The sequence below is a fragment of the Oncorhynchus mykiss genome, chromosome 19 (genome assembly GCF_013265735.2).
Source record: "Oncorhynchus mykiss isolate Arlee chromosome 19, USDA_OmykA_1.1, whole genome shotgun sequence".
NCBI classification, from domain to species: Eukaryota; Metazoa; Chordata; class Actinopteri; order Salmoniformes; family Salmonidae; genus Oncorhynchus; species Oncorhynchus mykiss.
The window spans coordinates 2368144-2392810 of NC_048583.1; the positions used below are offsets into that span (position 1 = coordinate 2368144).

Here is a 24667-nt window from a genome sequence, read left to right on the forward strand (position 1 = left end):
AGAAACAGACGCCTCACAAGTCCTCAACTGGCAGCTTCATTAAATAGTACCCGCAAAACACCAGCCTCAACGTCAACAGTGAAGAGGCGACTCCGGGATGCTGGCCTTCTAGGCAGAATTCCTCTGTCCAGTGTCTGTGTTATTTTGCCCATCTTAATCTTTTATTTCTATTGGCCAGTCTGAGATATGGCTTTTTCTTCGTAACTCTGCCTTCAAGACTCTTGCTAGAGCTGGTCGACCAGCCAAACTGAGTAATCGGGGAAGAAGGGCCTTGGTCAGGGAGGTGACCAAGAACCCGATGGTCACCCTGACAGAGCTCCAGTGTTCCTCTGTGGAGATGAGAGAACCTTCCAGAAGGACAACAATCTCTGCAGAACTCCACAAATCAGGCCGTTATGGTAGAATGGACAGACGGAAGCCACTCCTCAGTAAAAGGAACATGACCGCCCGCTTGGAGTTTGCCAAAAGGTGCCACAAGGCACCTAAAGACTCTCAGACCATGAGAAACAAGATCCTCTGGTCTGAAGAAACCAACATTCTTTGGCCTGAATGATAAGCGTCACATCTGGAGGAAACCTGGCATGAATAATGTAATATATTTCAGTTGCTTATTTTTTATTTTTTTTACAAATTTGCAAACATTTCTAAAAACTGGTTTTTGGTTTGCTATTATGGGGTATAGTGATGTCAGTATGGGGTATAGTGAGGTATAGTGAGGTCATTATGAGGTATTGTAATGTCATTATGGGGTATTGTGATGTCATTATGGGGTTTAGTGATGTCATTATGGGGTATTGTGATGTCATTATTGGGTATAGTGATGTCATTGTGGGGTTTAGTGATGTCATTATGGGGTATAGTGATGTCATTATGGGGTATTGTGATGTCATTATGGGGTATAGTGATGTCATTATGGGGTATTGTGATGTCATTATGAGGTATAGTGATGTCATTATGGGATATAGTGATGTCATTATGGGGTATAGTGATGTCATTATGGGATATAGTGATGTCATTATGGGGTATAGTGATGTCATTATGGGGTATAGTGTGTAGACTAAGGGGGGAAAAAAACAATATAATTAATTTTGGAATAAGGCTGTAAAATATCAAAATGTGTTAAAAGTCAAGATGTCTGAATACTTTCTGAATGCACTTTATCACAACCAGTAAATGTTCAACTTGAATTCAAATCTTTTATCATCTACAATGTTGATTTACTGTCATTGCATTTCAAATTGCTACACTTGATCAACAAGTTTAGTTTTATTTCATAACATTTATGATTTTGTCAATTTCATTATTGTCTTGGGGATGTTTCATAGTATTTCTGATTATCTTTTAACTTACCAGAACCAAGGAACCATTTTGTTTCACAGAAAACCACAGAACCACTACAGCAATATAGGCCTACAGTTACGTTCGTTGAAAGATGGATTAGACCAAGGTGCAGCGTGGATATAAATATAGGCCTACTGTTACGTTCGTTGAAAGATGGATTAGACCAAGGTGCAGCGTGAATATAAATATAGGCCTACTGTTACGTTCGTTGAAAGATGGATTAGACCAAGGTGCAGCGTGAATATAAATATAGGCCTACTGTTACGTTCGGTGAAAGATGGATTAGACCAAGGTGCAGCGTGAATATAAATATAGGCCTACTGTTACGTTCGTTGAAAGATGGATATGACCAAGGTGCAGCGTGGATATAAATATAGGCCTACTGTTACGTTCGTTGGAAGATGGATTAGACCAAGGTGCAGCGTGGATATAAATATAGGCCTACTGTTACGTTCGTTGAAAGATGGATTAGACCAAGGTGCAGCGTGGATATAAATATAGGCCTACTGTTACGTTCGTTGAAAGATGGATTAGACCAAGGTGCAGCGTGGATATAAATATAGGCCTACTGTTACGTTCGTTGAAAGATGGATTAGACCAAGGTGCAGCGTGGATATAAATATAGGCCTACTGTTACGTTCGTTGAAAGATGGATTAGACTAAGGTGCAGCGTGGATATAAATATAGGCCTACTGTTACGTTCGTTGAAAGATGGATAGGACAAGGTGCAGCGTGGATATAAATATAGGCCTACTGTTACGTTCGTTGAAAGATGGATAGGACAAGGTGCAGCGTGGATATAAATATAGGCCTACTGTTACGTTCGTTGAAAGATGGATTAGACCAAGGTGCAGCGTGGATATAAATATAGGCCTACTGTTACGTTCGTTGAAAGATGGATTAGACCAACGTGCAGCGTGGATATAAATATAGGCCTACTGTTACGTTCGTTGAAAGATGGATTAGACCAAGGTGCAGCGTGGATATAAATATAGGCCTACTGTTACGTTCGTTGAAAGATGGATTAGACCAAGGTGCAGCATGGATATAAATATAGGCCTACTGTTACGTTCGTTGAAAGATGGATTAGACTAAGGTGCAGCGTGGATATAAATATAGGCCTACTGTTACGTTCGTTGAAAGATGGATAGGACAAGGTGCAGCGTGGATATAAATATAGGCCTACTGTTACGTTCGTTGAAAGATGGATAGGACAAGGTGCAGCGTGGATATAAATATAGGCCTACTGTTACGTTCGTTGAAAGATGGATTAGACCAAGGTGCAGCGTGGATATAAATATAGGCCTACTGTTACGTTCGTTGAAAGATGGATTAGACCAACGTGCAGCGTGGATATAAATATAGGCCTACTGTTACGTTCGTTGAAAGATGGATTAGACCAAGGTGCAGCGTGGATATAAATATAGGCCTACTGTTACGTTCGTTGAAAGATGGATTAGACCAAGGTGCAGCGTGAATATAAATATAGGCCTACTGTTACGTTCGTTGAAAGATGGATTAGACCAAGGTGCAGCGTGGATATAAATATAGGCCTACTGTTACGTTCGTTGAAAGATGGATTAGACCAAGGTGCAGCGTGGATATAAATATAGGCCTACTGTTACGTTCGTTGAAAGATGGATTAGACCAAGGTGCAGCGTGAATATAAATATAGGCCTACTGTTACGTTCGTTGAAAGATGGATTAGACCAAGGTGCAGCGTGGATATAAATATAGGCCTACTGTTACGTTCGTTGAAAGATGGATTAGACCAAGGTGCAGCGTGGATATAAATATAGGCCTACTGTTACGTTCGTTGAAAGATGGATTAGACCAAGGTGCAGCGTGGATATAAATATTGTTATGGTGAGTGAATGAGGACCCAAAAGCGAACTAACTTAAACAGAGCTTCTTTAATAACCAAACATAGGTAGGCTCAGATAGACCGGCAGATTCCGACAGGACAGGACAAGGTTACAGCAAACATGACGATAGTCTGGCTCAGGCATGAAACACAACAAACAAGAATCCGACAAGGACAGGAACAGAAACAGAGAGAGATATAGGGACCTAATCAGAGGGAAAAAGGGAACAGGTGGGAAACGGGGTGAATGGGTAGTCAGAGGAGACAAGGAACAGCTGGGGGAAAGCGGGGGAGAAAAGGTAACCTAACAACGACCAGCAGAGGGAGACAGGGTGAAGGGAAAGGACAGAGACAAGACACAACATGACAGTACATGACAGTACCCCCCCACTCACCGAGCGCCTCCTGGCGCACTCGAGGAGGAAACCTGGCGGCAACGGAGGAAATCCTCGATCAGCGCACGGTCCAGCACGTCCCGAGAGGGAACCCAACTCCTCTCCTCAGGACCGTACCCCTCCCAATCTACGAGGTACTGGTGACCACGGCCCCGAGGACGCATGTCCAAAATTCTACGGACCCTGTAGATGGGTGCGCCCTCGACAAGGATGGGGGGGGGGGGGAAGACGAGCGGGGGCGCGAAGGACGGGCTTGATGCAGGAGACATGGAAGACCGGGTGGACGCGACGAAGGTATCGCGGAAGAAGAAGTCGAACTGCGACAGGATTAATGACCCGAGAAATACGGAACGGACCAATGAACCGCGGGGTCAACTTGCGAGAAGCCGTCTTAAGGGGAAGGTTCTGAGTGGAGAGCCAAACTCTCTGACCGCGACAATATCTAGGACTCTTAGTTCTACGCTTATTAGCAGCCCTCACAGTCTGCGTCCTATAACGGCAAAGTGCAGACCTGACCCTCTTCCAGGTGCGCTCGCAACGTTGGACAAAAGCCTGAGCGGAGGGGACGCTGGACTCGGCGAACTGAGATGAGAACAGCGGAGGCTGGTACCCGAGGCTACTCTGAAAAGGAGATAGCCCGGTCGCAGACGAAGGAAGCGAGTTGTGGGCGTATTCTGCCCAGGGGAGCTGTTCTGACCAAGACGCAGGGTTACGAAAAGAAAGACTGCGTAAGATGCGACCAATAGTCTGATTGGCCCGTTCTGCTTGACCGTTAGACTGGGGGTGAAAGCCGGAAGAGAGACTGACGGAAGCCCCAATCAAACGGCAAAACTCCCTCCAAAATTGAGACGTGAATTGCGGACCTCTGTCCGAAACGACGTCTGACGGAAGGCCATGAATTCTGAAAACATTCTCGATGATGATTTGTGCCGTCTCTTTAGCAGAAGGAAGCTTAGCAAGGGGAATGAAATGAGCCGCCTTAGAGAACCTATCGACAACCGTAAGAATAACAGTCTTCCCCGCTGACGAAGGCAGTCCGGTGACAAAATCTAAGGCGATGTGAGACCACGGTCGAGAGGGAATAGGAAGCGGCCTGAGACGGCCGGCAGGAGGAGAGTTACCGGACTTAGTCTGCGCGCAGACCGAACAAGCAGCCACGAAACGACGCGTGTCATGCTCCCGGGTGGGCCACCAAAAACGCTGGCGAATGGAAGCAAGCGTACCCCGAACGCCAGGGTGGCCGGCTAACTTGGCAGAGTGAGCCCACTGAAGAACGGCCAGACGAGTAGGAACGGGAACGAAAAGAAGGTTCCTAGGACAAGCGCGCGGCGACGGAGTGTGAGTGAGCGCTTGTTTTACCTGCCTCTCAATTCCCCAGACAGTCAACCCGACAACACGCCGCTCAGGGAGAATCCCCTCGGGGTCAGTGGAGGCTACTGAAGAACTGAAGAGACGAGACAAAGCATCAGGCTTGGTGTTCTTAGAGCCCGGACGATAAGAAATCACGAACTCGAAACGAGCGAAAAACAGCGCCCAACGCGCCTGACGCGCATTAAGTCGTTTGGCAGAACGGATGTACTCAAGGTTCCTATGGTCAGTCCAAACGACAAAAGGAACGGTCGCCCCCTCCAACCACTGTCGCCATTCGCCTAGGGCTAACCGGATGGCGAGCAGTTCGCGGTTACCCACATCATAGTTACGTTCCGACGGCGACAGGCGATGAGAAAAATACGCGCATGGGTGGACCTTGTCGTCAGAGAGGGAGCGCTGAGAAAGGATGGCTCCCACGCCCACCTCTGACGCGTCAACCTCGACAACGAACTGTCTAGAGACGTCAGGTGTAACAAGGATAGGAGCGGATGTAAAACGATTCTTGAGGAGATCAAAAGCTCCCTGGGCGGAAACGGACCACTTAAAGCACGTCTTGACAGAAGTAAGGGCTGTGAGAGGAGCTGCCACCTGACCGAAATTACGGATGAAACGACGATAGAAGTTCGCGAAGCCGAGAAAGCGCTGCAGCTCGACGCGTGACTTAGGGACGGGCCAATCAATGACAGCTTGGACCTTAGCGGGATCCATCTTAATGCCTTCAGCGGAAATAACAGAACCGAGAAATGTGACGGAGGAGGCATGAAAAGTGCACTTCTCAGCCTTCACAAAAAGACAATTCTCTAAAAGGCGCTGGAGGACACGTCGAACGTGCTGAACATGAATCTGGAGTGACGGTGAAAAAATCAGGATATCGTCAAGGTAAACGAAAACAAAGATGTTCAGCATGTCTCTCAGGACATCATTGACTAATGCCTGAAAGACAGCTGGAGCGTTAGCGAGGCCGAAAGGAAGAACCCGGTATTCAAAGTGCCCTAACGGAGTGTTAAACGCCGTCTTCCACTCGTCCCCCTCCCTGATGCGCACGAGATGGTAAGCGTTACGAAGGTCCAACTTAGTGAAAAACCTGGCTCCCTGCAGGATCTCGAAGGCTGAAGACATAAGAGGAAGCGGATAACGATTCTTCACTGTTATGTCATTCAGCCCTCGATAATCTATGCAGGGGCGCAGAGACCCGTCCTTCTTCTTGACAAAAAAAAACCCCGCTCCGGCGGGAGAGGAGGAGGGGACTATGGTACCGGCGTCAAGAGCTACAGACAAATAATCTTCGAGAGCCTTACGTTCGGGAGCCGACAGAGAGTATAGTCTACCCCGGGGGGGGGTGGTTCCCGGAAGGAGATCAATACTACAATCATACGACCGGTGTGGAGGAAGAGAGGTGGCCCTGGACCGACTGAACACCGTGCGCAGATCGTGATATTCCTCCGGCACCCCTGTCAAATCACCAGGCTCCTCCTGTGAAGAAGAGACAGAGGAAACAGGAGGGATAGCAGACATTAAACATTTCACATGACAAGAGACGTTCCAGGAGAGGATAGAATTACTAGACCAATTAATGGAAGGATTATGACAAACTAGCCAGGGATGGCCCAAAACAACAGGTGTAAAAGGTGAACGAAAAATTAAAAAAGAAATGGTTTCACTATGATTACCAGAAACAGTGAGGGTTAAAGGTAGCGTCTCACGCTGAATCCTGGGGAGAGGACTACCATCCAGGGCGAACAAGGCCGTGGGCTCCTTTAACTGTCTGAGAGGAATGTCATGTTCCCGAGCCCAGGTCTCGTCCATAAAACAGCCCTCCGCCCCAGAGTCTATTAAGGCACTGCAGGAAGCTGACGAACCGGTCCAGCGTAGATGGACCGACAAGGTAGTGCAGGATCTTGAAGGAGAGACAGGAGTAGTAGCGCTCACCAGTAGCCCTCCGCTTACTGACGAGCTCTGGCCTTTTACTGGACATGAAGTGACAAAATGACCAGCGGAACCGCAATAGAGACAGAGGCGGTTGGTGATTCTCCGTTCCCTCTCCTTAGTCGAGATGCGGATACCTCCCAGCTGCATGGGCTCAGCACCCGAGCCGGCAGAGGAAGATGGTAGTGATGCGGAGAGGGAGGCGACGGAGAGCGCGAGCTCCTTTCCACGAGCTCGGTGACGAAGATCAACCCGTCGCTCAATGCGAATAGCGAGTTCAATCAAGGAATCCACGCTGGAAGGAACCTCCCGGGAGAGAATCTCATCCTTTACCTCTGCGCGGAAACCCTCCAGAAGACGAGCGAGCAAGGCCGGCTCGTTCCAGCCACTGGAGACAGCAAGAGTGCGAAACTCAATAGAGTAGTCTGTTATGGATCGATTGCCTTGACATAGGGAAGACAGGGCCCTGGAAGCCTCCTCCCAAAAACAGATCGATCAAAAACCCGTATCATCTCCTCCTTAAAGTCCTGATACTGGTTAGTACACTCAGCCCTTGCCTCCCAGATTGCCGTGCCCCACTCACGAGCCCGTCCAATAAGGAGAGATATGACGTAGGCGACACGAGCAGTGCTCCTGGAGTAAGTGTTGGGCTGGAGAGAAAACACAATATCACACTGGGTGAGGAACGAGCGGCATTCAGTGGGCTCCCCAGAGTAACACGGCGGGTTATTGATTCTGGGCTCCGGAGATTCGAAAGCCCTGGAAGTGGCCGGTGGATCGAGGCGGAGATGGTGAACCTGTTCTGTGAGGTTGGAGACTTGGGTGGCCAGGGTCTCAACGGCATGTCGAGCAGCAGACACTTCCTGCTCGTGTCTGCCTAGCATCGCTCCCTGGATCCCGACGGCTGAGTGGAGAGGATCCGAAGTCGCTGGGTCCATTCTTGGTCGGATTCTTCTGTTATGGTGAGTGAATGAGGACCCAAAAGCGAACTAACTTAAACAGAGCTTCTTTAATAACCAAACATAGGTAGGCTCAGATAGACCGGCAGATTCCGACAGGACAGGACAAGGTTACAGCAAACATGACGATAGTCTGGCTCAGGCATGAAACACAACAAACAAGAATCCGACAAGGACAGGAACAGAAACAGAGAGAGATATAGGGACCTAATCAGAGGGAAAAAGGGAACAGGTGGGAAACGGGGTGAATGGGTAGTCAGAGGAGACAAGGAACAGCTGGGGGAAAGCGGGGGAGAAAAGGTAACCTAACAACGACCAGCAGAGGGAGACAGGGTGAAGGGAAAGGACAGAGACAAGACACAACATGACAGTACATGACAAATATAGGCCTACTGTTACGTTCGTTGAAAGATGGATAGGACAAGGTGCAGCGTGGATATAAATATAGGCCTACTGTTACGTTCGTTGAAAGATGGATAGGACAAGGTGCAGCGTGGATATAAATATAGGCCTACTGTTACGTTCATTGAAAGATGGATAGGACAAGGTGCAGCGTGGATATAAATATAGGCCTACTGTTACGTTCGTTGAAAGATGGATTAGACCAAGGTGCAGCGTGGATATAAATATAGGCCTACTGTTACGTTCGTTGAAAGATGGATTAGACCAAGGTGCAGCGTGGATATAAATATAGGCCTACTGTTACGTTCGTTGAAAGATGGATTAGACCAAGGTGCAGCGTGGTAGGCGTACATCATACATTTATTAAATGATCACCAAAAAACAAGAAAGATAAACGACACGTAAAGTTTTGGAACGCTAACACAGCAACTATACAAAAACAAGATCCCACAATCTAAGGTGGGAAAAAGGGCTGCCTAAGTATGATCCCCAATCAGAGACAACGATAAACAGCTGCCTCTGATTGGGATCCATACTAGACCAACAAAGAAATAGAAACATAGATATACAAAAACTAGAGTACCCACCCTAGTCACACCCTGGCCTAATCAAATAGAGAATAAACAAGGGAGAGAGTTGAGTTATGTACTAGACTGGTGGGGGTCAGGGAGAGAGTTGAGTTATGTACTAGACTAGTGATTTATAAGCCTAAAACCGAGATTATAAGAAGACACCTTTGTTTCATCACAAAACCAGAGAGCAACATCTGTCCAGTGAAGTCCACAAAACATCTTACCTGTAACAAACAGATACATGACCTACAGCAGGTCAAGCAAGGTCATGTTTCTGAATATGATGTGGCTGTAAACTCAATCGTTATACCTTTCCTATTGTGTGTGTGTGTGTGTGTTTGTGTGTGTGTGTGTGTGTGTGTGTGTGTGTGTGTGTGTGTGTGTGTGTGTGTGTGTGTGTGTGTGTGTGTGTGTGTGTGTGTGTGTGTGTGTGTGTGTGTGTGTGTGTGTGTGTGAGTGAGTAGAAAACACATGTTGACTCCTCATGGGCAACGATGTGCCAGGCCAGCTAGTTAACATTAACCTACTACATCTAGCTACATGTTGAACTTCCATCCTCTCAGGCCAGCTAGTTAACATTAGCCTACTACATCTAGCTACATGTTGAACTTCCATCCTCTCAGGCCAGCTAGTTAACATTAGCCTACTACATCTAGCTACAGTACATGTTGATCTTCCATCCTCTCAGGCCAGCTAGTTAACATTAGCCTACTACATCTAGCTACAGTACATGTTGATCTTCCATCCTCTCAGGCCAGCTAGTTAACATTAGCCTACTACATCTAGCTACATGTTGAACCTCCATCCTCTCAGGCCAGCTAGTTAACATTAGCCTACCACATCTAGCTACAGTACATGTTGAACTTCCATCCTGTCAGGCCAGCTAGTTAACATTAACCTACTACATCTAGCTACAGTACATGTTGAACCTCCATCCTCTCAGGCCAGCTAGTTAACATTAGCCTACTACATCTAGCTACAGTACATGTTGAACCTCCATCCTCTCAGGCCAGCTAGTTAACATTAGCCTACTACATCTAGCTACAGTACATGTTGAACTTCCATCCTCTCAGGCCAGCTAGTTAACATTAGCCTACTACATCTAGCTACATGTTGAACCTCCATCCTCTCAGGCCAGCTAGTTAACATTAACCTACTACATCTAGCTACATGTTGAACTTCCATCCTCTCAGGCCAGCTAGTTAACATTAGCCTAATACATCTAGCTACATGTTGAACTTCCATCCTCTCAGGCCAGCTAGTTAACATTAGCCTACTACATCTAGCTACATGTTGAACTTCCATCCTGTCAGGCCAGCTAGTTAACATTAACCTACTACATCTAGCTACATGTTGAACCTCCATCCTGTCAGGCCAGCTAGTTAACATTAACCTACTACATCTAGCTACATGTTGATCTTCCATCCTGTCAGGCCAGCTAGTTAACATTAGCCTACTACATCTAGCTACAGTACATGTTGAACTTCCATCCTCTCAGGCCAGCTAGTTAACATTAGCCTACTACATCTAGCTACATGTTGAACCTCCATCCTCTCAGGCCAGCTAGTTAACATTAACCTACCACATCTAGCTACATTTTGAACTTCCATCCTCTCAGGCCAGCTAGTTAACATTAGCCTACTTCATCTAGCTACATGTTGAACTTCCATCCTCTCAGGCCAGCTAGTTAACATTAGCCTACTACATCTAGCTACATGTTGAACTTCCATCCTGTCAGGCCAGCTAGTTAACATTAGCCTACTACATCTAGCTACATGTTGAACCTCCATCCTGTCAGGCCAGGGCCACAACGTATGAATTTCAAATCAAATCAAATGTTATTAGTCACATGTAGGTAGAGTTATTATAGTCACATGTAGTTAGAGTTATTATAGTCACATGTAGTTAGAGTTATTATAGTCACATGTAGGTAGAGTTATTATAGTCACATGTAGGTAGAGTTATTATAGTCACATGTAGGTAGAGTTATTAGTCACATGTAGGTAGAGTTATTATAGTCACATGTAGGTAGAGTTATTATAGTCACATGTAGTTAGAGTTATTATAGTCACATGTAGGTAGAGTTATTATAGTCACATGTAGGTAGAGTTATTATAGTCACATGTAGGTAGAGTTATTAGTCACATGTAGGTAGAGTTATTATAGTCACATGTAGGTAGAGTTATTATAGTCACATGTAGGTAGAGTTATTATAGTCACATGTAGGTAGAGTTATTATAGTGACATGTAGGTAGAGTTATTATAGTCACATGTAGGTAGAGTTATTATAGTGACATGTAGGTAGAGTTATTATAGTGACCATGCACACATAGATGACAACAGGGAGTAGCAGTGGTGTAAGGGGGGGGGGGGGGGGGGGGGGCAATGCAAATAGTCTTGGTAGCCATTTGACTAGATGTTCAGGAGTCTTATGGCTTCTTATGGAGGTAGAAGCTGTTTAGAAGCCTCTTGAACCTAGACTTAGTGCTCTGGTACTGCTTGCCGTGCGGTAGCAGAGAGAACAGTCTATGACTAGGGTGGCTGGGGTATTTGACATGTTTTAGGGCCTTCCTCTGACACCGCCTGGTATAGAGGTCCTGGATGGCAGGAAGCTTGGCCCCAGTGATGTACTGGGCTTTCCTCTGACACTGCCTGGTATAGAGGTCCTGGATGGCAGGAAGCTTGGCCCCAGTGATGTACTGGGCTTTCCTCTGACACCGCCTGGTATAGAGGTCCTGGATGGCAGGAAGCTTGGCCCCAGTGATGTACTGGGCTTTCCTCTGACACTGCCTGGTATAGAGGTCCTGGATGGCAGGAAGCTTGGCCCCAGTGATGTACTGGGCTTTCCTCTGACACTGCCTGGTATAGAGGTCCTGGATGGCAGGAAGCTTGGCCCCAGTGATGTACTGGGCTTTCCTCTGACACTGCCTGGTATAGAGGTCCTGGATGGCAGGGAGCTGGGCCCCAGTGATGTACTGGGCCGTACGCACTACCCTCTATAGTGTCATGCGGTCGAAGGCCGAGCAGTTGCCATACCAGGCAGTGATGCAACCCATCAGGATGCTCTCGATGGTGCAGCTGTAGAACCTTTTGAGGATCTGAGGACCCATGCCAAATCTTTTCAGTCTCCTGAGGGGAAATAGGTTTTGTCGTGCCCTCTTCACAACTGTCTTGGTGTGCTTGGACCATGTTAGTTTGTTGGAAATGTGGACACCAAGGAACTTGAAGCTCTCAACCTGCTCCATTGCAGGTTGAATTTGTGGTTGGATCAGAATCTCTGTTATAATCATTGTCCAGTACAGAGAATAAAAACAACAAGTCCAACTCCCTCCACCCATGGCTAATATAGGAAAGTGATTATTTTAGCTAGCTAGACAACAACACAATGAGATGCATTCAAGATTTTTTCTGTAAACGATGATGTTTGGCTTGTGATGTGATTCACAGCTGAGCTCACTCAGTTTAGCTCAACGCTGATTGGCTATTAATCAATAAAACATTTATCAAGGGAGGCAAAATTCCTGCTGGTTTCTCTTTCATTCACTGCTGTGGGCAACAATATAATAAACCCACACAGTATCTAGAACTACACAATTATTAAATATTTACTGACTAGGAAATATAATAAACCACACAGTTTCTAGAACTACACAATTATTAAATATTTACAGACTAGAAATATAATAAACCACACAGTATCTAGAACTACACAATTATTACATATTTACTGACTAGGAAATATAATAAACCACACAGTATCTAGAACTACACAATTATTAAATATTTACTGACTAGGAAATATAATAAACCACACAGTATCTAGAACTACACAATTATTACATATTTACTGACTAGGAAATATAATAAACCACACAGTATCTAGAACTACACAATTATTAAATATTTACTGACTAGAAATATAATAAACCACACAGTATCTAGAACTACACAACTACAAAATCTCAAAGTGAATGTAAATGCTATTTGGCCCTAAACAGACAGTCTGCCACTGTGAGCACCGTTTGTTCAAAAGACAAGTTCTAATTGACACACCAATTAGAACCTCACACAAAATATTAAAATCTACAATAGAACCAATTGCCCTTTATGGAGGTAAACTGTGGGGTCCACTAACCAATCAAGATTGTAAATACTGCATGGAGAAATCACTAATTAATATCCATCACTAATTAATATCCATCACTAATTAATATCCATCACTAATTAATATCCAGCAATAATTAATATCCATCACTAATTAATATCCATCACTAATTAATATCCATCACTAATTAATATCCATCACTAATTCATATCCATCAATAATTAATATCCATCACTAATAAATATCCATCACTAATTCATATCCATCACTAATTAATATCCATCACTAATTAATACCCATCACTAATTAATATCAATCACTAATTAATATCCATCACTAATTAATACCCATCACTAATTAATATCCATCACTAATTAATATCCAGAAACAAGTCTTCAATGTCTATAACCACATAAAAACAAGAGACCAGCACTGAAATACCAAGAGATGAACATAGAGAAAAGTCCCTTCATCCAGCTGGTCCTGAAGCTTAGTTCACAAACCACTACTAACACAACAAAGCCTCAGGACAGAACTCAGACAGTCTGGCCCAAACAAATTATAACCAAACATAGATAAACGATGGCAAACTATCTGACCACCGTGACTGATAGAAAACGGAGAAAAAAATGGACAATGTACAGACTAGTGAGTATAGCCTTGCTATTGAGAGAGGTAGGCAGAGAGGAGACAGGCTATGTGCCCACTGCCCACAAAATGAGTTGGATACTGAGCTGTACTTCCTAACCTCCTGCCAAATGTACAACGATATAAGAGACACATATTTCCCTCAGATTACAAAGACCCCAAAATAATTTGAAAACAAATATAATATTGACAAGCTCCCGTATCTGTTAGGTAAAATACCACAGTGTGCAATCATGAGCCCTTCCTTGACAATTTCTCACTCCTCCACAAATATCCCCTCCCCTCCTCTCTCCCCTCCCCTAGCATTCTCTCTCCTCCAAAAATCTCTCTCCCCTGCACTTCTCCACCCTCCCTTCTCTCTCCACTCCCCTTTTCTCTCCCCTCCCCACCTCTCTCCCCTCCCCTTCTCTGTCCCCTCCCCTCCACTACTCTCTCCTCCCTGTCACGCTGCTCATCTCTCTCTCTCTCTCTCTCTCTCGCGCATGTTCTCTCTCTCTTTTCTTGACATAGTGTTGAACCTGTTGATCTTGACTCTACTCATATACCTCTATCATCTACACCCCCCCCTTCTCCTACTCTAACATAACACCAATATAATATATAATACATAATATATACTCTCATTCATTTACATAGAGACAGATACAATCAATCATTGACACACTGAATATACAACAGTCAGATGCATGACACCATCACAACTTAACTGACATTAGTGCCTGTCCCCAGATGGACAGTTAGACTACAGTAAAGTACATTTACAGGTGATCACATCATTGTCCTGCTTTGAGACACATTTTTACTGTCTGCTTCCAGTTGTATGTTATTTTACTAACCCTGCAAATTATAATATATCTTACAATATCAAAACATATCTCAGTAACTGTCACAAGTGTATATCAGTATAACAGCATCATACCTGTGCTCCACAACAGGGTCATCAGTACCACTGCAGGTATCATATCTGCCTCTAACTGGGGCTCCACTGAGCGAAACAAGTCTACTGTCATGAAGAGAGGACTGAAGAGTGAGAAATACTGCTAGACTATATGACTTCTATGTCATTACTTCCTTACTTCTATGACGTGACAAACTAAACAGATAAGATCAGTTAAACCCACCTACATACAGGAAACACTGACATTAGAAAAACTCCACAGGAAACTGCTGACAGAGCAGCAAAGTTACACATAGTGTCCTATAATATCACCTCTAACTTTCTACTGCTTGAGTTCACCTCTTATAGAATATTGACTTAATGTTCCAGCACCTAAATATAAACAGTACCAGCAACCAAAATGAGTACTGATGAGGTCTCATGTTAGAGCAGGAGAAGGGGGGATGTGGTGTAGAAGCTAGAGGTCTGTTACCCAAGTCAACTCAACAGGCCTGATGCTATATGTCAGGGTCAGGCTGGGCTGGGCCAAGAGAGGAACAGGTTACTGGTTATGATGACATCACTGGTGAGAAGTCAGTGATAAAATATATTCAGCTGATTTAAATGTCAGTTTTTCTCTCCCTCCTCCCCTGTCTCCTTCTACCAACTCAGTCTGTCAATAACTCCTCTCTCTCTCTCTCTCTCTCTCCCTCCTCCCCCTGTCTCCTTCTACCAACTCAGTCTGTCAATAAGTCCTATCTCTCTCTCTCATCTCTCTCTCCCTCCTCCCCTGTCTCCTTCTACCAACCCAGTCTGTCAATAAGTCCTATCTCTCTCTCTCATATCTCTCTCCCTCCTCCCCTGTCTCCTTCTACCAACTCAGTCTGTCAATAAGTCATATCTCTCTCTCTCATCTCTCTCTCCCTCCTCCCCTGTCTCCTTCTACCAACCCAGTCTGTCAATAAGTCCTATCTCTCTCTCTCATCTCTCTCTCCCTCCTCCCCTGTCTCCTTCTACCAACTCAGTCTGTCAATAAGTCCTATCTCTCTCTCTCTCATCTATCTCTCCCTCCTCCCCTGTCTCCTTCTACCAACTCAGTCTGTCAATAAGTCCTATCTCTCTCTCTCTCATCTATCTCTCCCTCCTCCCCTGTCTCCTTCTACCAACCCAGTCTCAATAAGTCCTATCTCTCTCTCTCTCTCATCTCTCTCTCCCTCCTCCCCTGTCTCCTTCTACCAACTCAGTCTGTCATTAAGTCCTATCTCTCTCTCTCTCATCTCTCTCTCCCTCCTCCCCTGTCTCCTTCTACCAACTCAGTCTGTCAATAAGTCCTATCTCTCTCTCTCTCATCTATCTCTCCCTCCTCCCCTGTCTCCTTCTACCAACTCAGTCTGTCAATAAGTCCTATCTCTCTCTCTCATCTCTCTCTCCCTCCTCCCCTGTCTCCTTCTACCAACTCAGTCTGTCAATAAGTCATATCTCTCTCTCTCATCTCTCTCTCCCTCCTCCCCTGTCTCCTTCTACCAACTCAGTCTGTCAATAAGTCCTATCTCTCTCTCTCATCTCTCTCTCCCTCCTCCCGTCTCCTTCTACCAACTCAGTCTGTCAATAAGTCCTATCTCTCTCTCTCTCTCATCTCTCTCTCCCTCCTCCCCTGACTCCTTCTACCAACTCAGTCTGTCAATAAGTCCTATCTCTCTCTCTCTCATCTATCTCTCCCTCCTCCCCTGTCTCCTTCTACCAACCCAGTCTGTCAATAAGTCATATCTCTCTCTCATCTCTCTCTCCCTCCTCCCCTGTCTCCTTCTACCAACTCAGTCTGTCAATAAGTCCTATCTCTCTCTCTCTCTCTCCCTCCTCCCCTGTCTCCTTCTACCAACTCAGTCTGTCATTAAGTCATATCTCTCTCTCTCTCTCTCTCCCTCCTCCCCTGTCTCCTTCTACCAACACAGTCTGTCAATAAGTCCTATCTCTCATCTCTCTCTCCCTCCTCCCCTGTTTCCTTCTACCAACCCAGTCTGTCAATAAGTCCTATATCTCTCTCTCATCTCTCTCTCCCTCCTCCCCTGTCTCCTTCTACCAACTCAGTCTGTCAATAAGTCCTATCTCTCTCTCTCATCTCTCTCTCCCTCCTCCCGTCTCCTTCTACCAACTCAGTCTGTCAATAAGTCCTATCTCTCTCTCTCTATCATCTCTCTCTCCCTCCTCCGCTGTCTCCTTCTACCAACTCAGTCTGTCAATAAGTCCTATCTCTCTCTCTCTCATCTATCTCTCCCTCCTCCCCTGTCTCCTTCTACCAACCCAGTCTGTCAATAAGTCATATCTCTCTCTCTCTCTCATCTCTCTCTCCCTCCTCCCCTGTCTCCTTCTACCAACTCAGTCTGTCAATAAGTCCTATCTCTCTCTCTCTCTCCCTCCTCCCCTGTCTCCTTCTACCAACCCAGTCTGTCAATAAGTCCTATCTCTCTCTCTCATCTCTCTCTCCCTCCTCCCCTGTCTCCTTCTACCAACTCAGTCTGTCAATAAGTCCTATCTCTCTCTCTCTCATCTATCTCTCCCTCCTCCCCTGTCTCCTTCTACCAACTCAGTCTGTCAATAAGTCCTATCTCTCTCTCTCTCATCTATCTCTCCCTCCTCCCCTGTCTCCTTCTACCAACCCAGTCTCAATAAGTCCTATCTCTCTCTCTCTCTCATCTCTCTCTCCCTCCTCCCCTGTCTCCTTCTACCAACTCAGTCTGTCATTAAGTCCTATCTCTCTCTCTCTCTCTCATCTCTCTCTCCCTCCTCCCCTGTCTCCTTCTACCAACTCAGTCTGTCAATAAGTCCTATCTCTCTCTCTCTCATCTATCTCTCCCTCCTCCCCTGTCTCCTTCTACCAACTCAGTCTGTCAATAAGTCCTATCTCTCTCTCTCATCTCTCTCTCCCTCCTCCCCTGTCTCCTTCTACCAACTCAGTCTGTCAATAAGTCATATCTCTCTCTCTCATCTCTCTCTCCCTCCTCCCCTGTCTCCTTCTACCAACTCAGTCTGTCAATAAGTCCTATCTCTCTCTCTCATCTCTCTCTCCCTCCTCCCGTCTCCTTCTACCAACTCAGTCTGTCAATAAGTCCTATCTCTCTCTCTCTCTCATCTATCTCTCCCTCCTCCCCTGTCTCCTTCTACCAACCCAGTCTGTCAATAAGTCATATCTCTCTCTCTCTCTCATCTCTCTCTCCCTCCTCCCCTGTCTCCTTCTACCAACTCAGTCTGTCAATAAGTCCTATCTCTCTCTCTCTCTCTCCCTCCTCCCCTGTCTCCTTCTACCAACTCAGTCTGTCATTAAGTCATATCTCTCTCTCTCTCTCTCTCCCTCCTCCCCTGTCTCCTTCTACCAACACAGTCTGTCAATAAGTCCTATCTCTCATCTCTCTCTCCCTCCTCCCCTGTTTCCTTCTACCAACCCAGTCTGTCAGTAAGTCCTATCTCTCTCTCACCTCTCTCTCCCTCCTCCCCTGTCTCCTTCTACCAACTCAGTCTGTCAATAAGTCATATCTCTCTCTCTCATCTCTCTCCCTCCTCCCCTGTCTCCTTCTACCAACCCAGTCTGTCAATAAGTCCTATCTCTCTCTCTCTCTCTCTCATCTCTCTCTCCTCCCCTGTCTCCTTCTACCAACTCAGTCTGTCAATAAGTCATATCTCTCTCTCATCTCTCTCTCCGTCCTCCCCTGTCTCCTTCTACCAACTCAGTCTGTCAATAAGTCCTATCTCTCTCTCTCATCTCTCTCTCCCTCCTCCCCTGTCTCCTTCTACCAACTCAGTCTGTCAATAAGTCCTATCTCTCTCTCTCTCTCTCATCTCTCTCTCCCTCCTCCCCTGTCTCCTTCTACCAACGCAGTCTGTCAATAAGTCCTATCTCTCTCTCTCTCTCATCTCTCTCTCCTCCCCTGTCTCCTTCTACCAACCCAGTCTGTCAGTAAGAACTAAACTCAGCAAAAAAAGAAACGTCCTCTCACTGTCAACTGCCTTTATTTTCAGCAAACTTAACAAGTGTAAATATTTGTATGAACATAACAAGATTCAACAACTGAGACATGAACTGAACAAGTTCCACAGACATGTGACTAACAGAAATTGAAAAATGTGTCCCTGAACAAAGGGGGGAGAGAGTCAAAATCAAAAGTAACAGTCAGTATCTGGTGTGGCCACCAGCTGCATTAAGTACTGTAGTGCATCTCCTCCTCATGGTCTGCACCATATTTGCTAGTTCTTGCTGTGAGATGTCACCCCAATGTTCCACCAAGACACCTGCAAGTTCCCAGACATTTCAGTACCCAGACATGCCCTAGCCCTCACCCTCCGATCCAACAGGTCCCAGACATGCACTAGACCTCACCCTCCGATCCAACAGGTCCCAGACGTGCCCTAGCCCTCGCCCTCCTATCCAACAGGTCCCAGACGTGCTCAATGGGATTGAGATCTGGGTTCTTCGCTGGCCTTGGCAGAACACTGATATTCCTAACTTGCAGGAAATCACGCACAGAACGAGCAGTAATGCTGGTGGCATTGTCATGCTGGAGGGTCATGTCAGGATGAGCCTGCAGGAAGGGTACCACATGAGGGAGGAGGATGTCTTCCCTGTAACGCACAGCATTGAGACAACCTGCAATGACAACAAGCTCAGTCCGATGATGCTGTGACACACCGCCCCAGACCATGACGGACCCTCCACCTGCAAATCGATCCCGCTCCAGAGTACAGGCCTCGGTGTAAACGCTCATTCCTTCCTCACCCCTGGTGAGACAAAACCGCGACTCATCAGTGAAGAGCACTTTTGCCAGTCCTGTCTGGTCCAGCGACGGTGGGTTTGTGCCCATAGGTGACGTTGTTGCCAGTGATGTCTGGTGAGGACCTGCGTTACAACAGGCCTACAAGCCCTCAGTCCAGCCTCTCTCAGCCTATTGCGGACAGTCTGAGCACTGATGGAGGGATTGTGCATTCCTGGTGTAACTCGGGCAGTTGTTGCCATCCTGTACCTTTTCCCATAGGTGTGATGTTTGGATGTACCGATCCTGTGCAGATGTTGTTACACATGGTCTGCCACTGCGAGGATCATCAGCTGTCCATCCTGTCTCCCTATAGAGCTGTCTTAGGCGTTTCACAGTACGGACATTGCAATTTATTGCCCTGGCCACATCTGCAGTTGTCATGCCTCCTTGCAGCATGCCTAAGGCACGTTCACGCAGATGAGCAGGGACCCTGGGCATCTTTCTTTTGGTGTTTTTCAATCAGTAGAAAGGCCTCTTTAGTGTCCTAAGTTTTCATAACAGTGACCTTAATTGCCTACCATCTGTAAGCTGTTAGTGTCTTAACGACCGTTACACAGGTGCACGTTCATTCATTGTTTATGGGTCACTGAACAAGCATGAAAAACAGTGTTAAACCCTTCACAATGAAGATCTGTGAAGTTATTTGGATTTTTACAAATTATCTTTGAAAGACAGGGTCCTGAAAAAGGGACATTTCTTTTTTTGCTGAGTTTCTCTCATCTCTCTTCCTCCTCCCGTGTCTCCTTCTCCCAACCCAGTCTGTCAGTATGTACTCTCTCTCTCTCTCTCGCTCTCTCTCTCTCTCTCATCCTCCTCCCATGTCCCCTTCTCCCAACCCAGTCTGTCAGTATGTCCTCTCTCTCTCTCTCCTCCCATGTCCCCTTCTCACATCCCAGTCTGTCAGTATGTCCTCTCTCTCTCATCCTCCTCCCATGTCTCCTTCTCCCAACCCAGTCTGTCAGTATGTCCTCTCTCTCTCTCTCTCCTCCCGTGTCTCCTTCTCCCAACCCAGTCTGTCAGTATGTCCTCTCTCTCTCTCTCTCTCGCTCTCTCTCTCTCATCCTCCTCCCATGTCCCCTTCTCCCAACGCAGTCTGTCAGTATGTCCTCTCTCTCTCCTCCCATATCCCCTTCTCACATCCCAGTCTGTCAGTATGTCCTCTCTCTCTCTCTCCTCCCGTGTCTCCTTCTCCCAACCCAGTCTGTCAGTATGTCCTCTCTCTCTCTCCTCTCCCTCCCCCTCCTGAGAAATACTGCTTGGCTATATGACTTCTATGTCATTACTTCCTTACTTATATGTGACCCACTTTTAAGCAGACAAGATCAGTGGTTAAACCCACCAACCTACAGGAAACACTGACATTAGAAAAACTCCACAGGAAACTGCTGGCAGAGCAGCAAAGTTACACATAGTGTGTGCTATAATATCACCTCTAACTTTCTACTGCCTGAGTTCACCTCTTATAGAATATTGGCTTAATGTTCCAGCACCTCAATATAAACAGTACCAGCACCCAAAATGAGTACTGATGAGGTCTCATGTTAGAGCAGGAGAAGGGGGGATGTGGTGTAGAAGCTAGAGGTCTGTTACCCAAGTCAACTCAACAGGCCTGATGCTATATGTCAGGGTCAGGCTGGGCTGGGCCAAGAGAGGAACAGGTTACTGGTTATGATGACATCACTGGTGAGAAGACAGTGATAAAAATATATTCTCTCTCTCCCCCTCCTCCCTCTCTACCCTACTTCCCTTCCCCTCCCCCTCTCTGTCTCCCTCCTATCCTTTAATTTATATTAAATAAAGTAAGGGGAGGTAGAAGAAGGGGAAAGGGGGAGAAGAGGAGAGGAGAGGGGGGAGAAGAGGAGAGGGAGGAGAAGAGGAGAGGAGAGGGAGGAGAAGAGGAGAGGGGGAGAAGAGGAGAGGAGAGGGAGGAGAAGAGGAGAGGGGGGAGAAGGGGAGGGGGGAGAAGAGGAGAGGAGGAAGAAGAGGAGAGGGGGCAGAAGAGGAGAGGAGAGGGGGCAGAAGAGGAGAGACGAGGGGGGAGAAGAGGAGAGAAGAGGGGGGAGAAGAGGAGAGAAGAGGGGGAGAAGAGGGGGGAGAAGAGGAGAGGGGGCAGAAGAGGAGAGGGGGCAGAAGAGGAGAGGGGGTAGAAGAGGAGAGACGAGGGGGGAGAAGAGGAGAGGAGGGAGAAGATGAGAAGAGGGGGGAGAAGAGGAGAGGAGAGGGGGGAGAAGAGGAGAGAAGGGAGAAGAGGATAGAAGGGAGAAGAGGAGAGGGGAGAGAAGAGGAGAGGAGAGAAGTGAGAAGAGGAGAGGAGAGGGGGGAGAAGAGGAGAGGAGAGAAGGGAGAAGAGGAGAGGAGAGGGGGAGAAGAGGAGAGGAGAGAAGGGAGAAGAGGAGAGGGGGAGAAGAGGAGAGGAGGGGGGAGAAGAGGAGAGGAGAGGGGGGAGAAGAGAAGATGAGAGGAGAGGGGGAGAAGAGGAGAGGAGGGGGGAGAGAGGAGAGGAGAGGGGGGAGAATAGGAGAGGAGGGGGGGAGAAGAGGAGGGGAGAGGGGGGAGAAGAGGAGAGGAGGGGGGAGAAGAGGAGGGGAGAGGGGGGATAAGAGAAGAGAAGAGGAGAGGGGGAGAAGAGGAGAGGAGAGGAGAGGGGGAGAAGAGGAGAGGAGGGGGGAGAGAGGAGAGGAGAGGGGGGAGAATAGAAGAGGAGAGGGGGAGAAGAGAAGAGGAGAGGGGGAGAAGAGGAGAAGAGAAGGGAGAAGAGGAGAGGGGAGAAGAGGAGAGGAGAGGGGGGAGAAGAGGAGAGGAGAGGAGAGGGAGAGAAGAGGAGAGAAGGGAGAAGAGGAGAGGGGGGAGAAGAGGAGAGGAGGGGGGAGAAGAGGAGGGGAGAGGGGGGATAAGAGAAGAGAGGAGGAGAGGGGGAGAAGAGAAGAGGAGGGCCTGCCTGCCTGCGTGCCTGTAGTATATACACGAAATCAACAAAAGTATGTGGACACCTGATCGTCAAACATCTCAATCCAAAATCATGGGCATTTGCATACCCCCTGCTGTCTGGTCCGGTAGAATATCACCTGTGATGCTGTCTGGTCCTGGAGAATATCACCTGTGATGCTGTCTGGTCCAGGAGAATATCACCTCTCACAATATTGGGGCAGCAGGGTAGCCTAGTGGTTAGAATGTTATGTAAGGATCAGACTGTATAGGCTATATTACATGTATTTAGTGTATTATTGGGGCAGCAGGGTAGTGGTTATAATGTTATGTAAGGATCAGACTGTATAGGCTATATTACATGTATTTAGTGTATTATTGGGGCAGCAGGGTAGTGGTTAGAATGTTATGTAAGGATCAGACTGTATAGGCTATATTACATGTATTTAGTGTATTATTGGGGCAGCAGGGTAGCCTAGTGGTTAGAATGTTATATAAGGATCAGACTGTATAGGCTATATTACATGTATTTAGTGTATTATTGGGGCAGCAGGGTAGTGGTTAGAATGTTATGTAAGGATCAGACTGTATAGGCTATATTACATGTATTTAGTGTATTATTGGGGCAGCAGGGTAGTGGTTAGAATGTTATGTAAGGATCAGACTGTATAGGCTATATTACATGGATTTAGTGTATTATTGGGGCAGCAGGGTAGTGGTTAGAATGGTATGTAAGGATCAGACTGTATAGGCTATATTACATGCATATAGTGTATTATTGGGGCAGCAGGGTAGTGGTTAGAATGTTATGTAAGGATCAGACTGTATAGGCTATATTACATGGATTTAGTGTATTATTGGGGCAGCAGGGTAGTGGTTAGAATGGTATGTAAGGATCAGACTGTATAGGCTATATTACATGCATATAGTGTAGTATTGGGGCAGCAGGGTAGTGGTTAGAATGTTATGTAAGGATCAGACTGTATAGGCTATATTACATGTATTTAGTGAATTATTGAGGCAGCAGGGTAGCCTAGTGGTTAGAATGTTATGTAAGGATCAGACTGTATAGGCTATATTACATGTATTTAGTGTATTATTGGGGCAGCAGGGTAGTGGTTAGAATGTTATGTAAGGATCAGACTGTATAGGCTATATTACATGTATTTAGTGTATTATTGTGGCAGCAGGGTAGCCTAGTGGTTAGAATGTTATGTAAGGATCAGACTGTATAGGCTATATTACATGTATTTAGTGTATTATTGGGGCAGCAGGGTAGTGGTTAGAATGTTATGTAAGGATCAGACTGTATAGGCTATATTACATGTATTTAGTGTATTATTGGGGCAGCAGGGTAGTGGTTAGAATGTTATGTAATGATCAGACTGTATAGGCTATATTACATGTATTTAGTGTAGTAATGGGGCAGCAGGGTAGTGGTTAGAATGTTATGTAAGGATCAGACTGTATAGGCTATATTACATGTATTTAGTGTAGTAATGGGGCAGCAGGGTAGTGGTTAGAATGTTATGTAAGGATCAGACTGTATAGGCTATATTACATGTATTTAGTGTATTATTGGGGCAGCAGGGTAGTGGTTAGAATGTTATGTAAGGATCAGACTGTATAGGCTATATTACATGTATATAGTGTATTATTGGGGCAGCAGGGTAGTGGTTAGAATGTTATGTAAGGATCAGACTGTATAGGCTATATTACATGTATTTAGTGTATTATTGGGGCAGCAGGGTAGTGGTTAGAATGTTATGTAAGGATCAGACTGTATAGGCTATATTACATGTGTTTAGTGTATTATTGGGGCAGCAGGGTAGTGGTTAGAATGTTATGTAAGGATCAGACTGTATAGGCTATATTACATGTATTTAGTGTATTATTGGGGCAGCAGGGTAGTGGTTAGAATGTTATGTAAGGATCAGACTGTATAGGCTATATTACATGTATATAGTGTATTATTGGGGCAGCAGGGTAGTGGTTAGAATGTTATGTAAGGATCAGACTGTATAGGCTATATTACATGTATATAGTGTATTATTGGGGCAGCAGGGTAGTGGTTAGAATGTTATGTAAGGATCAGACTGTATAGGCTATATTACATGTATTTAGTGTATTATTGGGGCAGCAGGGTAGTGGTTAGAATGTTATGTAAGGATCAGACTGTATAGGCTATATTACATGTATTTAGTGTACAGTGGGGCAAAAAAGTATTTAGTCAGCCACCAATTGTGCAAGTTCTCCCACTTAAAAAGATGAGCGAGGCCTGTAATTTTCATCATAGGTACACTTCAACTATGACAGACAAAATGAGAAAAAAAAATCCAGAAAATCACATTGTAGGATTTTTAATGAATTTATTTGCAAATTATGGTGTAAAATAAGTATTAAGTATAAGCAATAAGTATCACTGGTTAGCGGACAAATCAGGTTGTTGGTGCTGTTGAAACAAACACAACTAAAAA

General features: G+C 45.9%; 1 protein-coding gene across 1 annotated transcript in view; it reads right to left on the minus strand.

The window, feature by feature from the left end:
• Window positions 1-24667, minus strand: part of LOC110517701 (CD5 antigen-like) — a 177630-nt gene that overhangs the window by 143318 nt on the left and 9645 nt on the right. The window lies entirely within an intron of this gene.